Raw genomic sequence first — 17,234 nt, forward strand, 5'->3', positions numbered from 1 at the left:
CTAGTTGAAAGATTATGATCTTGAGATACTTTATCCCCCGGATAAAGCTAATGTGGTCGCGGATGCGTTAAGTTGGAAGAATCAAGTCCCAAGCTTGCAAGTAAAATCGGTGCGAGTGATTCTTTCAAATGATTTTCTTGAGAAACTCGGCGAGGTTCAAATTGAGGCGATTGTTAATTATAGGCGTGAAGATCGAATTCAAGGACAAATGGACTCGATTGTCCTAGGCACGATGGGTTGTTGTGTTTTCAAGGTCGGGTGTGGGTGCTGAAATTGGGTGGCCACCGAGCGGTGCTACTCGATGAGGCGCACAAATCGAAGTATTCCATTCATCCAGGTTCTACAAAGATGTATCTTAATTTGAAGAAAGAGTATTGGTGGTCCGGTATGAAGCGTGATGTGGCTAAGTATGTTGAGCAATGTGTTACTTGCTTGCAAGTTAAGGCCAAACATCAAAATCCTCATGGTATGGTGCAACCATTAGAGATCCCAAAGTGGAAGTGGGAACATCTTACCATGGATTTTATCACCAAGTTGCCAAAAATGGCGAGAACCCAATATGATACAATTTGGGTAATCGTTGATCGGTTAACGAAAAGTGCCTTGTTTCTCCCTATACGCGAGGCGATTTCGTCCGAGATGTTGGCAAGTTTGTTCATTAAAGAGGTGATTTCGAGACACGGGGTACCGGTTTCTATTATTTCAGATCGAGATACGCGGTTTACTTCTTGATTTTGGGGTAAATTTCATACCGAAATGGGTACTCAGGTGAAATTGAGCACCGCTTTTCATCCTAAAATGGAAGGTCAAAGCGAGAGAACCATCTAAACCTTGGAGGACATGCTCTGGTCGTGTGTGATCAACTTTGGGGGAAGTTGGGATGAGCATTTACCATTGATGGAATTCTCGTACAACAATAGCTACCATGCTAGTATTGGAATGCCACCGTATGAGATGCTTTATGGGCGACGATGCCGAACCCTGATTTGTTAGGGGAGGTGGGACAAAAGGAGGTTGGTGGTACCAAAGTGGTGTTTGAGACGAACCAAAAGATTGATGTGATTCGTGCTCGCCTCAAGGCGGCACAAGATCGACAAAATTCATATACGGATAAGCGTAGGCGACCAATTGAATTTAATGAAGGTGACATGGTAATGCTTAAGGTGTTGCCATGGAAGGGTGTAATTAGGTTCCGAAAGGGGGGAAACTTGCTCCTCGGTTTATTGGGCCTTTTAAAGTGTTGGCTCGTATTGGTGAGGTTGCGTATCGTTTGGAGTTACCCGAAGAACTTGCAGGAATCCATAACACATTCCATGTTTCCTATCTTCGCAAATGTCTCGCGGATGGCTCGAAGTGGGTACCGTTGAATGAGATTACTCTAAACAATAAACTAGAGTATGTGGAAGAGCCGGTTGCTATTCTTGATGAAAAGGTTAAAGAGATTAGGAATAAGAGGATCCAGACTTACATGGTGCAATGGCGTCACCGAAAGGGGTCCGAATGTACTTGGGAGTCCGAGGAATTTGTGATGGAATTTTTACCTTCATTACATGCGGCTTGAATCGCGGGGAAGCGACCCTGTCCAAGTAGGGGAGAGTTGTAACGACCCAAATTTTCAAGGAACGGGGCTAGGAGCGCCGCTCCTAGGTACAGGAGCGCCGCTCCTGTACGGGGAAAATTGGGTCTTTATTTTAATTTGTAAATTAAAAGGAGAGGGGCTTTTTGGTAATTTATGATGTCGGTTTTTAAGACTAAATGAGCAGATGTAACCTCAACCACTCATTCTTCATCTTCCTAAAACACATACAAACTAGAGTGAGAAGTTCTAGTGAGAGAGAGCTTGATTTGGAAGGGAAGAAGGTGGAATCTCACCAAAGTACAACTATTAATCTCGTTCATCTTGCTTCTAGCTATGAGGTGATACTAGTGGTGAGTCCTAACTCCGATCTTTTTTCAATTTGGGGTTGGGGTTTGGGAGTGCATGTTCTTAATTTAACTCACCTAGCTCACAAATGGGTGTTTGGAGATAGTATGGGTGTTGATTGACCCTTGTTGGTGGGTTTTGGGTTGGAAAATGAGTTAATCATGTGTAGACTTTCAATTTGGGTATAATCACATGTGTTAGTGATTTTGTTGGTGAATGGAACACACATGGGTGTTCTTGGTAGTTAATTTTTGGGTGTAAACCCTAATTGAGTAAAAATGGGTCAATTGGTCATATTGGGGTAGGAAGTGCTTATAACCCTTGACCATAAGTTGTATTGGGTTGAGTTTGGGACTAAATCACTAGTGTATAGTGATTTGGGGGTATTGGGTCTTGTTTGACCTAGTGGGTATTTTGGGTGCAATTTGGGTCAAGGTTGCACTTGTGGGTTTTGGGTCAAGCTACTAGTGTGCATAGCTTGATGTTGTGTGATTTATGCTAGGTAACTCACTTTTGGAGCAATCTTGAAGTCCTAGCTTGGGTTTTGACTCATCTAATTGCTCGAGGTGAGTGGAGTATTTATATTTGCATGTGTATAATTTGTTTTCTTGCGGGTTTAGTGGCGAGTACTATCCAATTGTGAAGGATTTTACACTTTGTTGGCCACTTAATGCATTGTGGTGAGTGATGTCTCTAATAATGACTCGCTCTTTATTGGCCACATTGTGCATGGGGGAAAGTGGTGAGTGCGGTTACTTTAAAATCAAGGATGTGGGGAGTGTTCCCAAATGAGACCACACTCTTTGTTGACCACATTCGGGTGTACATGGTGGTGCCATCCGGGAGACACCTTTCTTGGCCATGTACACGGGTTGTTGGTGTTATTCATTTGATAATCGGCACAATTAGGAATGGTTAACCTTTTGGATATGTGTATGATGGATTCGGTAGCATAGCGTGTTATATATATTTGTTTATGAAACTAACATGCTATTTTATGCTCGGTTGTGTATGCTTGCTTAAGTGATGCTTTCTTGTATGCGGTATGTGTAGGTGGCACAAGTAAGTAAGTTATATATGTATGCATATAAGTATTGCACTCACTAAGCATTGTAGCTTACTCCTTCGTTGTTTACCTTTTTTTTAGATTGTGGGGCACTGAAGGATAAGGGTAAGAGTTTAGCCTAGCTTGCATGTGGTGGATTCTTGGAAGGCACTTTTGGTAAAGGTCCCGACGGTCATGCTAAATAAGGGGTCATTTTGGTTTAAACAATTTAGTTAAACTTATGGGTCGTGTTGTGGCAAATAACGTCATGTTGTGGTTTGTAAAACTTATACGTGGAACAAGTGTATTTTGGGTCCCTTGAACTTGTATTTGGGTCCTTTGAATGTGAAATTGTGTTTGGGTACTTGAGTTGGATTGACACTTAGTTAAATTTTCGAAACTGCATCACCGAGGTACAGGAGCGCCGCTCCTGTGGCAAAAGCGCCCGTTCCTGGACAGTTTTTGGTTGTCTTTTTGGTCAGTGGGTAGAAGCGCCGCTTTTGGCGACAAAAGTGCCGCTCTTGAGTTCCCAAAAGCGCCGCACCTGGTTGTAGTACGCCGCTCCAGGTTTCCAAAAAAAAAGAAAAAAAAATATTGATTTTGAATTTAACGGGTTGGAGTCGTTTCATAACAGCCAGGGTTATAGCCGGTACAAATATAGGCTTTGAAACCCTGAATCCGCGCATGAAATTGAGTCCCTCTGACAATACATTACCCTTTAAGATTACTAGAAAGCAATTTCCAATATCTATGTGTTTCGCAATGACCATTAACAAAAGTTAAGGTCAATTGCTATCACAAGTTGGCTTATTTTTACTCCGCCCAGTCTTTACTCATGGACAGTTATTCATTGCTATTTCTAGAGTAAATAATAAAAACGGATCGAAAATACTCATATGTGACAAGGACATGAATGTTTCAAATACTACAACTAATGTTGTTTACAATGAAGTCATTCAAAGCTTATAATATCAAATATATACATGTTTGTTAGCCAGATTCGTTTGTACATTAATATTTAATTTTAAATAATACATTTCACTTTCAATTTTGTTATCTCATTTATTGTTTCTTCTTGCCTTCTTTGTATCTAATTGTCAATGTAATCTAAAGAAAACGACTATCGCTTTTACATTAGCTGCAAAACTAAAACATATCATTAAACTGTATCATTTAAATAGACCTGTAATTTCACGGGTCATTTCACTAGTATATATATACAAACACACGTTCATCAATTTTCGTACTCCATCCATACTCCCACCATCTCAATTATATTATATTATAAAATATACTAAAAGGCATGAGCCTTTTACTATTCATAAGGGTGTTCTCGTCTTTTTACTCCTTATATACTAGATTAGATTTGTTACACCAAAAGTTCATTAAACCTTACACTGTTATTCCTATAACAACCGAAAACTAACGTTTGTTAACTAACTAAGTCAACAAGCCTTTTAGTATTCTTATAATAATAAAATATACTAAAAGGCATGAGCCTTTTAATATTCACAAGGGCGTTCCCTTCTTTTCTTTCCCTATATACTAGATTAGATTTGTTACACAAAAAGTTCATTAAACCTTACACTGTTAGTCCTATGACAAACGACAATTAACGTTTGTTAACTAACTAAGTCAACAAGCCTTTTACTACTCACAAGGGCTTTTCCGTCTTTTTACATCTTATTTCCTAGATTATATTTGTAACACCAAAAGTTCATAAAATTTTACACCGTTAGTCCTATAACATACAACAACTAACGTTTGTTAACAAACTAAGTCCACACCCTTTTTCCTTGCACCAAATATACATACATCCAAAAATTGATAACCACTTTTTTACGTTCAATTAACTAAAAAATTAAACGACCGTTAGTCAAAAAGTCTGCCCCCTTCAATTAACCGACCAAAACCACCTCGCAGCAAAGCGCGGGTTTTTTTAATCGTTATACACAAAACACATACATAATTTAAATAATATCATTAACGTTTTTTAACTTTTCAATTTTATTATTTAGTATTTAATTATTTTTGGTCATTTATACATACATTAAGGGTATAAAAGAACTTTGCCTAATTATTATTAATTTTTTTAGACCAACATGTTGTAGTGACCCGAACTTTTCCATGTTTATATATATTAAATGAAATTGATATTTACATGATTAAATGTTTCCAACATGTTAAGCAATCAAACTTGTTAAGACTTGATTATTTGAAATGAGTGTCATGTAGACAATTGACCACCCAAGTTGACCGGCGATTCACGAACTTTAAAATTTGTAAAAACTATATATATATATATATATATATATATATATATATATATATATATATATATATATATATATATATATATATATATATATATATATATATATATATATATATATATAGTTAACATGATATTATAATAAGTAAGTATATCACTAGGTATATTAACAATGAGTTATATACATAAAAATGAGACTACTAAGTTAAGAAACTCGAAACGATATATATAACAATTATCGTTATAACAACGTCTTACTAAATACATATGTATCATATTAAGATATTGTTACACTATATTTAACATGATAAAATGATAATTATATATATCATTAAGTATATAAACAATGAACTACATATGTAAAACAAGACTACTAACTTAAGAATTTCGAAAAAATATATATACGTAACGATTATCGTTGTAATAGTATTTAAACATATATATATATATATATATATATATATATATATATATATATATATATATATATATATATATATATATATATATATATATATATATATATATATATATATATATATATATGATGTCAAGATATATTCATACACCATGTTATCATGTTAACATAACAATTTAACATCTCATTTAAGTATAATAATAATGAATTAATTACATTTAACAAGATCGTTAACTTAAAGGTTTCAAAACAACACTTACATTTAACGACTAACGATGACTTAACGACTCAGTTAAAATGTATATACATGTAGTGTATTTAGATGTATTAGTACACTTTTGAAAGACTTCAAGACACATATCAAAGTACTTCTACTTAACAAAAATGCTTACAATTACATCCTCATTCATTTTCATCAACAATTCTACTCGTATGCACCCGTATTCGTACTCGTACAATACACGGCTTCTAGATGTATATACTATTGGTATATACACTTCAATGATCAGCTACTTAGTAGACCATGTGAGTCATTAAACATGTGGGAACCATCATTTGGAAACTAGCATGAAATATCTCACAAAATTACAAAAAATATTATAAATCATTCATGAATTATTTACATGAAAACAAACTTACACATCCTTTATATATAATCCATATACCAACGACCAAAAACATCTACAAACACTTTCATTCTTCAATTTTATTCATCTAATTGATCTCTCTCAAGTTCTATCTTCAAGTTCTAAGTGTTCTTCATATATTCTATAAGTTCTAGTTTCATAAAACCAAGAACACTTTCAAGTTTGCAAAATTACTTCCAAGCTTTCTAATCCTTTCCAAGTAATCATCCAAGATCAAGAAATCTTTGTTACTTACAGTAGGTTATATCTCTAATTCAAGGTAATACTCATATTCAAACTTTGATTCAATTTCTATAACTATAACAATCTTAATTCGAGCAGAAATCTTACTTGAACTTGTTTTCGTGTCATGATTCTACTTCAAGAACTTTCAAGCCATCCAAGAATCTTTTGAAGCTAGATCATTTCTTGTCACTTCCAGTAGGTTTACCTACTAAACTTAAGGTAGTAATTATGTTTATAACATCATTCGATTCATACATATAAAGCTATCTTATTCGAAGATTTAAACTTGTAATCACTAGAACATAGTTTAGTTAATTCTAAACTTGTTCGCAAATAAAGTTAATCCTTCTAACTTGACTTTTAAAATCAACTAAAAACATGTTCTATATCCATAATATATGCTAACTTAATGATTTAAAACCTAAAAACACGAAGAACACCGTAAAACCGGACATACGCCGTCGTAGTGAAATCGGGGGCTGTTTTGGGTTAAAAAAAATAAAAAGTATCTTAATCTTTTAATTGGAAGTTTGTTTTCTGGAAAAATTATATTATATATGAACATGATACTATATCCAAAAATCATGGTTAAACACAAAGTGGAAGTATGTTTTTCAAAATGGTCACAAGATGTCGTTTTTCGACGGAAATGACTACCTCTTTAAAAAAAATAAGTTGTAACCTATATTTCCGACTATAAACTTATACTTTTTATGTTTAGTTTAATAAATTTTAGTTCATTATGAGACCGTATCACTCAAAATGGATTTGAAACGAAGAAATGATGGGTAAAACAAAATTGGATAAACTTGCTAGTTTTAGCTACGAAAATTTTGTAACAAATCTAGACTAAAAATATCCTAACTAATTTATATTGTATTATACATATTATGTAATCTTGGGATACCATAGACACGTATATAATGTTTTGACATATCATATCGAACTATCTATATATATTATTTGGAACAACCATAGACACTCTATATGCAGTAATATTTGAGTTAGCTATACAGGGTTGAGCTTGATTCCAAACATATATATACTTTGAGTTGTGATCTAGCCTGAGACGTGTATACACTAGGTCGTGGATTGATTCAAGATAATATATTGATTTATTTCTGTACATCTAACTGTGGACAACTAGTTGTAGGTTACTAACGAGGACTGCTAACTTAACATACTTAAATCCTAAAAACGTAATAAAAATGTTGTGAATGTATTTCGATCAAAATTTGATATATATGTACACATTTGTTATAGGTTCTTGAATCGACCAGTGGCCAAGTCTTACTTCTGGCAAAGTAAAAATCTGTGAAAGTGAGTTATAGTCCCACTTTTACAATCTAATATATTTTTTTTGGGATGAGAATACATGCAGCTTTATAAATGTTTTACAAAATAGACACAAATACGCAAAACTACATTCTATGGTTGGATTATTAAACCGAATATCGCCCTTCAAGTCTGGTAACCTAAGAATTAGGGAAATGGCCCCTAATTGATGCGAATCCTAAAGATAGATCTATTGGGCTTAACAACCCCCATTCAGGTTATGGATGGTTTAGTACTTCGAGATTATTATACATACGAGAGGTTCTGTTTTGGGGATATTCTATGCGTTAAGTTAACGTCGATTACCAGGTGTTCAACATATGAATGATTTTTATCTCTATGCAGTTTGCGAAATGCCTAATATGAGATGTGTTATAAAAATGAAATCTTGTGGTCTATTATTATGATTTGATAATATATAGGTTAAACCTATAACTCACCAACATTTTTGTTGATGTTTTAAGCATGTTTATTCTTAGGTGATTATTAAGAGCTTCCGCTGTTGCATACTAAAATAAGGACAAGATTTGGAGTCCATACTTGTATGATATTGTGTAAAAACTGCATTCAAGAAACTTATTTTTGATGTAATATATTCTTATTGTAAACCATTATGTAATAGTCGTGTGTAAACGGTATATTTTAGATTATCATTATTTGATAATCTACGTAATGCTTTTTAAACCTTTATCGATAAAATAAAGGTTATGGTTGTTTTAAAAATGAAGGCAGTCTTTGAAAAACATCTCATATAGAGGTCAAAACCTCGCGACGAAATCAATTAATATGGAACGTTTAAAATCAATATGAACGGGACATTTCAATTGGTATCCGAGCGTTGGTCTTAGAGAACCAGAAATTTGCATTAGTGTGTCTTATCGAGTTCGTTAGCATGCATTAGTGAGTCTGGACTTCGACCGTGTTTACTTGAAAAACGATTGCTTAACATTTTTGTTGGAAACTATATATTGTTAACATGTAAATATTATGTGATATATTAATCTCTTAACATGTTTGATATTGTGTGCTAGATGTCTACCTCCAGTACAAATCTCATCGACTCACCTAATAATAATGAAGAGTCGAATATAGTTTGGGAAGATTCACAAATTCCCGAAGAGGAACCGGAAGAGGAGGAATCGGAAGAGGAGGAACCGGAAGAAGAGGTTCTGGAGGAGGAAATATTAGGAACCATAGAAAAATAGATAAATAAAAGAAAATCCTCAAACAATGGACCAAAGTTAAAAATGGTCAATGGTGTTTCCGCCGAGGAAGAAAAATATTGGGAACATTACCAATTTTCCGATGAATCGGATCCCGATGAGGATTCCGATGATGTTATAGAAATTACCTCGACCCAATTTGAAAAGGCAAAAGAAAATAATAAGGGAAAGGCATCAAAATAGAGAAACCTGATTCCAACCCCGATGAACTTTATATGTATCGTCAACACCCGTATTTCTTAAGTTGTAACAATAACCCGAGAACCTGTAAGCCACCAGGTTTTTCTAAACCATTTGTGAAAACAACGGCTCGTATTAGAGGAACATCATATATCCCTAGAAAATTAGCAAAACGAAACAGGTCCGAAGAGGAAGAAACTAGTGAGTCGGAATAAAGAGTTGTAATCATGAGGTGTAAAATATGTAAAATAAGTGTGCTTGTACTTTTCTTGTTGTATGTGAAAATTGCTTGTATTATTTGATAATTATTTTTTACAAATCTAACCCTCGTCTATTTTTACAGTATTAAAACAAAAATGGATGTTAAGGATATACAACTAAAAATTTTAGAAGACCTACCCGGGGACATGATTGATGAAATCTTGTCTAAAGTCGGTCAGAATTCATCGGCACAATTATTTACGGCGAAATTAGTGTGTGTAGAACATTTGATGAACGTTCCAGGCATGCCTTAGTTTTTAAAAGGCTTTCATTTGAAAGATGGGGTATATCACATTGGGGACACCGTAAGTTACGCCGTGTTTTCTTTAAAGCGTTAAATGCGGGGAACCCAAACGCAATTTTACGCTACGGGTTAAGAACCTATTTTGACTCAACATATCCCAACATAAGACTTCGTGAGTTAGAAAGAGCTTCTAACATGCAACATAAAGAAGCATGTTATGCTTACGGGTTAGTGATGTTCGCTTCTCACCAAAGTGAGAAAAAGAACATCGGACTACAACTTTTAAATAAAACCTTCCCACAAGTGAAGGATTCAGTAGTTGGGGTGAGAAACAAGGTTTTTAGATTATTACAGTGTTGTTGGACATTATGAAACCCTAGTCCCTTTAATGACGTTACAACATGCTGTCTTGTCAATGGCCACAACGGTTATGTTCCACAAGACCAAGGATGGGAAGTAGTCTTAGTAAAACCAGAATGCATGACTTGTTTCTGGACTTATGAATTACGTGTTTTTATTGCCTTTGCTGAACGACTTGCGTATTAACTAGGATTTTTGTCACAACTGTTTTGTATCAAAGTTATTGTGTGCTATATTTCATACTATATGTATAAGAGCGGTATTGTAAGTTTGTAAAATATTGTATAAAAGTTTGAACGCGAAATATTATTATAATCAGTTTTTCATATAGAATTGTAGTAGTTGAATTGTATATTAGCTACTAAGTTTGAACTTAACGGGTAGGCACTACCCGAATTAAAACTATAAAACGCTAATATGAAGAAAAAGCTTTTATAAATGAGTTCATATTATACTACGAAATACTATTGACTACTCTTAATATTCTATATGATTAACTTAATTCTTTTGAGCTATTTTTGAAGGAAATGGCACCGACGACTCATCAGAATTTGAACATGAGCGAGGAAGACTTCCGTGTTTTCCTTGCAGCAAACATAGCCGCGGTACAGGCTGCAATTCAAAACAACAACAATAACTCTGAATCTAGCAACACAAATAACGCCACAAGAAATCGTGTAGGATGCTCCTACAAAGAATTCATTGCCTGTAAACCTTTGAAATTCGATGGAATCGAGGGTCCAATCGGATTGAAACGGTGGACCGAAAAGGTTGAATCGATGTTTGCCATAAGTAAGTGTACTGAAGAAGATAAAGTAAAGTACGCTACGCATACCTTCACAGGTACTGTGTTAACATGGTGGAATACCTACCTAGAGCAAGTGGGACAAGATGCTGCGTACGCACTACCGTGGTCAGCATTCAAACATCTGATGACTGAGCAGTATCGTCCCAGAAACGAGGTTAATAAGCTCAAAGTAGAGCTTAAAGGATTACGAACACAAGGTTTCAACATTACCACATACGAATGACGATTCACGGAGCTGTGTTTATTGTGCCCAAGAGCGTTCGAAGATGAAGAGGAGAAAATCGATGCATTTGTAAAAGGGTTACCAGAAAGGATCCAAGAAGATATAAGTTCACACGAGCCCGCCTCCATACAAAAGGCGAGTCGAATGGCTCATAAACTCATAAATCAGATTGAGGAAAGAGTTAAAGAGCAGGCGGCTGAAGAAGCTAACACGAAATAAATCAAGAGAAAGTGGAAAGAAATCAGTGACAAGGGTCACAATTTTAACAATCAACACAACAATCACAACTACAATCGCACCAATTTTTGCAACAACAAACGCAACAACAACAACAACAACAACAACAACCACCCCAGCAACAACTACAACAACCGTTTCAACAGCAATAACAACCGCAACAACAACAATCCCAACAATAACAATAAGAGGCAGAAACCATGTCAGAGGTGTGAAGGATACCATCCGACTGGGCTCTGTACGGCAGTGTTCACTAAGTGTAAAAGAAAGGGCCATTGTGCGACAAAGTGCAAAATCTACGGATCAATGGCTAAGGGAACAAATAATGTCGGAACAATTTATGCCGACATTGCCTGTTTCGGATGCGGAAAGAAGGGCCATTACAAAAATGCGTGTCCAAATTAGGGGGATAATAATGGGCAAGGCCGAGGAAGAGTCTTCAACATTAATGCGGTTGAAGCGCAGGAAGACCCGGAGCTTGTTACGGGTACGTTTCTTATTGACAATACATCTGCTTATGTTTTATTTGATTCGAGTGCGGATAGAAGCTATATGAGTAAGGATTTATATGCTAAAATAAGTTGTCCATTGACGCCTTTGGATAATAAATTTTTACTCGAATTAGCAAACGGTAAATTAATTACAGCAGATAAGATATGTCAGAATCGAGAAATTAAACTAGTTAACGAAACGTTTAAGATTGATTTGATACCAGTAGAGTTAGGGAGTTTTTATGTGATAATCGGCATGGACTGGTTGAAAAAGGAGAGAGCGGAAATCGTATGTTACAAAAATGCGATTCGCATTGTAAGAGAAAAAGGAAAACCCTTAATGGTGTACGGAGGAAAGAGCAACGCGAAGCTAAATCTTATTAGTAATTTGAAGGCGCAAAAACTAAAAAGAAAAGGTTGCTATGCCGTTCTAGCACACATCGAAGAAGTCAAACCCGAAGAAAAGAACATCAATGATGTTTCCGTCGCAAAAGAATTTCCCGATGTATTTTCGAAAGAATTATCGGGACTACCTCCACATCGATCCGTTGAATTTCAAATAGACCTTGTACCAGGAGCTACACCAATAGCTCGTGATCCATACAAACTCGCACCCAGCGAAATGAAAGAATTACAAAGTCAGTTACAAGAACTTTTAGAGCGTGGTTTCATTCGACCAAGCACATCACCATGGGGAGCTCCTGTTTTGTTTGTCAAGAAGAAGGATGGTACATTTAGGTTATGTATCAACTACCGAGAGTTTAACTAACTTACCATCAAGAACCGCTACCCACTACCAAGAATTGATGACTTATTTGATCAACTACAAGGCTCATCGGTTTATTCAAAGATTGATTTACGTTCTGGGTATCATCAAATGCGGGTGAAGGAGGATGATATTCCAAAGACTGCTTTTAGGACGCGTTACGGTCATTACGAGTTTATGGTTATGCCATTTGGGTTGACTAACGCACCAGCTGTGTTCATGGACCTCATGAACCGAGTGTGTGGACCATACCTTGACAAGTTTGTCATTGTTTTCATCGATGACATACTTATTTACTCAAAGAATGATCAAGAGCACGAAGAATATTTAAGAAAAGTGCTAGAGTTGTTGAGGAAAGAAAAATTGTACACTAAATTTTCAAAGTGTGCATTTTGGTTGGAAGAAGTTCAATTCCTCGGTCAAATAGTGAACAAAGAAGGTATTCAGGTGGATCCGGCAAAGATTGAAACCGTTGAAAAGTGGGAAACCCCGAAAACTCCGAAACACATACGCCAATTTTTAGGATTAGCTGGTTACTACAGAAGATTCATCCAAGATTTTTCCAAAATAGCAAAACCCTTGACTGCATTAACACATAAAGGGAAGAAATTTGAATGGAAGGATGAACAAGAAAAAGCGTTTCAATTGTTAAAGAAAAAGTTAACTACGGCACCTATATTGTCATTGCCTGAAGGGAATGATGATTTTGTGATATATTGTGACGCCTCAAAGCAAGGTCTCGGTTGTGTATTAATGCAACGAACGAAGGTAATTGCTTATGCGTCTAGATAATTGAAGATTCACGAGCAGAATTATACGACGCATGATTTGGAATTAGGCGCGGTTGTTTTTGCATTAAAGACTTGGAGGCACTACTTATATGGGGTCAAAAGTATTATATATACCGATCACAAAAGTCTCCAATACATATTTAATCAGAAACAACTAAACATGAGGCAGCGTAGGTGGATTGAGTTATTGAATGATTACGATTTCGAGATTCGTTACCATCCGGGGAAGGCGAATGTGGTAGCAGACGCTTTCAGTAGAAAGGACAGAGAACCTATGCGGGTAAAAGCTATGAATATAATTATTCGTACTAACCTTACTACTCAAATAAAGGAGGCGCAGCAGGGTGTCGTAAAAGAAGGGAATTTGAAAAATGAAATACCCAAAGGATCGGAGAAACACCTTAATATTCGAGAAGACGGAACCCGGTATAGAGCCGAAAGAATTTGGGTACCAAAGTTTAAAGATGTGAGAAAAATGGTACTTGGGGAAGCACATAAAACCAGATACTCAATACATCCCGGAGCGGGAAAGATGTACAAGGACCTCAAGAAACATTTTTGGTGGCCGGGTATGAAAGCCGATATTGCGAGATATGTAGGAGAATGTTTGACGTGTTCTAAGGTCAAAGCTGAACATCAGAAACCATCAGGTCTACTTCAACAACCTGAAATCCCAGAATGGAAATGGAAAAATATTACCATGGATTTCATTACTAAATTGTCAAGAACTGCAAGTGGTTATGATACTATTTGGGTAATGGTCGATCGTCTTACCAAATCATCACACTTTCTGCCAATGAGAGAAGATGATAAAATGGAGAAGTTGGCGCGATTATATTTAAAGGAAGTTGTCTCCAGTCATGAAATACCAATCTCTATTATCTCTGATAGGGATGGCAGATTTGTTTCAAGGTTTTGGCAGACATTGCAACAAGCATTGGGGACTCGTCTAGACATGAGTACTGCTTATCATCAACAAACTGATGGGCAAAGTGAAAGGACGATACAGACCCTTGAAGACATGCTACGAGCATGTGTTATCGATTTCGGAAACAGTTGGGATCGACACCTACCATTAGCAGAATTTTCCTACAACAACAGTTACCATTCGAGTATTGAGATAGCGTCGTTTGAAGCACTTTATGGTAGAAAGTGCAGGTCTCCGATTTGTTGGAGTGAAGTGGGGGATAGACAGATTACGGTGACAACCCAACCCGTTAACCAACCAAAAATGCGAAATTAAAAAATTTTTAAACTGAACTGTCCAGATGGGGTGCGCGGCGCGCAGCCCCACCTGTGCGCGGCGCGCACAGGGCCTGGCAGCCCGCTGTCCACTTTTTCCAATTTTCGTAAAAAGATCTCTTGTTTCCCGACACTTTTGGATGAAATGCTTTTAACCACATGCTATATTAGGTAAAACTAACCGGTTCCAATAATAAAAAGAGTTTTACGACATCGGGCCCACATATGCCCAAATTACCCTTTAAGTACAAAGTACAAGTTTCGACCACATGACTTTTAATACAAAATAAAGACCGAGCATGGTGATTGAGAATATGCTACCCAATCCTAATCAAATCTAAAAGCAAGATCTTCTAAGCAACTACGCAAGTCCACTAGTCCCCACGCTTACCCGAGCCACCGCATCCATGCAAATCTATAAAAATGTAAACAACGAGAGGGTAAGCTAACGCTTAGTGAGTGAAAATATACTACATACATATATATGCATAAAATGGACACGCCACACAAATAATCAAATACCGCATACCGGAGCATCCAAGCATAAAGGCAAGCTAAGCTAAGCATACCGTACGATCACTAAGCAACAAATAAAGGATACATCAACAAACATAAGTTCACCAACGACGATGTGAACAACGCCAATAAGCTACACCTGGAGGATTAGCTACGTAACAACAATACGATAATATATATATAACTATATATAAACGTCCGAGGTTACCCCTTAACCCAAATACCGAAAACCGAATACCACAATGAAGATTGGCCGAACTACACGAGCCTTAGTAAATCCGCATACACACGAGACTACTATCTTCACTAGCACAACAACATCGAGGTTGGCCGAACTACACGAGCCTTAGTGAATCCGCAACCACACGAGATCACTACCTCAATAAGATGATCGAACTACTCGCGTCATCGTGAATCCGTATCCATACGTGATCCACTTCTCCAACTCAAAACCCACGGTCACGGGATTATAAAATCCACATCGGGGTTATCCACATCACAACAATATCAACCCTTCGTCATTGGGGTTATATACTCCACATCAGAAACACGTGTGATAACGTACACACAAAACGTGTACCTCGCCAAAGGTGGTCAACCAAAACGCACAACCGTGCCAATTGGACCTAAACGCAAGTCCATCAAATCCACCTATATGTGAAGTGAGCTCTATAAGCGAGAACCACTTCACCCGACCCGCACCCATTCTACACATACACATGTACATAGGATATTAACACTCACCTTATCGCCTTGATGAATGCAACTGAAAGATCCGCAACTCGTAGATGGAATGTACCTAATCCATTATCACAATACAACAATACAATTAGGGTTGACTTACAAACCAACCCAATTCGACACTTAGTGCAATTTCGACCCAAATGCACTTCCTAGCACAACACGCGCCCAAACTAACCAATAATCACTAACACAAGCGAAAATGGTCCTAACACACCAATTAAACTCGAACAAAAGTGTTAAACACGTGTCATACCCGATTTGACACCAAAACCCTAATTTTGACCTATTTCAAAATTAGTTAACCAAACACACCCAAAAGTGTTCCGACACTTCCATAATCACTAAACCTAGTGATTAAACTCAAGATCAAAGCCTAATCAAGGCCAAAACGTCAACCAACCCAAAACCCGCCAAGTGACAAGAATAACTAGTCACCATGAACCCACTTCATCATCTAAAAGGGTTTTACAACAAACTAGCTCAAAACCCTAACTTGAATATCAAATCTAACAAATGAAATTCAGAGTTTGAGCTTACCAATACAACCACAACGTAGCCGCGAACGAGATGAGCAACTTTAGAACCCGAGCTTTGGTGAGAAACCGACTCCTTCTTCTCCAAATCAAGCTCTCTCCTTCTCTCTCTCTAAACCCTTACTCTCTCTCTAAATATGGTTGAGAGTGTTTTGTTGGTGAAGATAAGGTTGAATGAGCTCAACATTTGCCCATTTGTGGCTTAAAACCAGCCACCAAGTGAAAAGACCAACATACCCCTCTAAATATCTTAAAATCTCATAGCTGGCCCGACAGACCAACTGGACGGCGTCCCAAATATTGGACGGCGTCTAGCTCTTCTTTGCTGGACGGCGTCCTAAATCCTGGACGGTGTCCTGATCAACTGAAATGGAAACAGGGTCTTACAACTCTCCCCCACTTAGAATCGATCACGTCCTCGTGATCTTCGTTACCTACCCGAAAGGACCTCACTCAACGGTCCTCAAACACAAGTCCCAATCCGACTTTCCCAGGCAACTCTTCCCAATGACTCACCTTTAACAACTAAATCGTCACTCGCGATTTATCAAATCACAATCCGAGCACTAAAACCTTACTCATTCCCCCACGTCGGGAAAACTCAACCAATCTCAAACCGAGATATCACCCCTTTAGCGTACCCTTACCGAGTACAATGCTAAAGTAACCACATACCAACATAAAGTCAACCATCTAAACCGACAAAGACCGAACAAAAGCGAATCCTTACGGATAACACTTACCACTTA

Source organism: Rutidosis leptorrhynchoides, chromosome 5, assembly GCF_046630445.1.
Source record: "Rutidosis leptorrhynchoides isolate AG116_Rl617_1_P2 chromosome 5, CSIRO_AGI_Rlap_v1, whole genome shotgun sequence".
Classification (NCBI taxonomy): domain Eukaryota; kingdom Viridiplantae; phylum Streptophyta; class Magnoliopsida; order Asterales; family Asteraceae; genus Rutidosis; species Rutidosis leptorrhynchoides.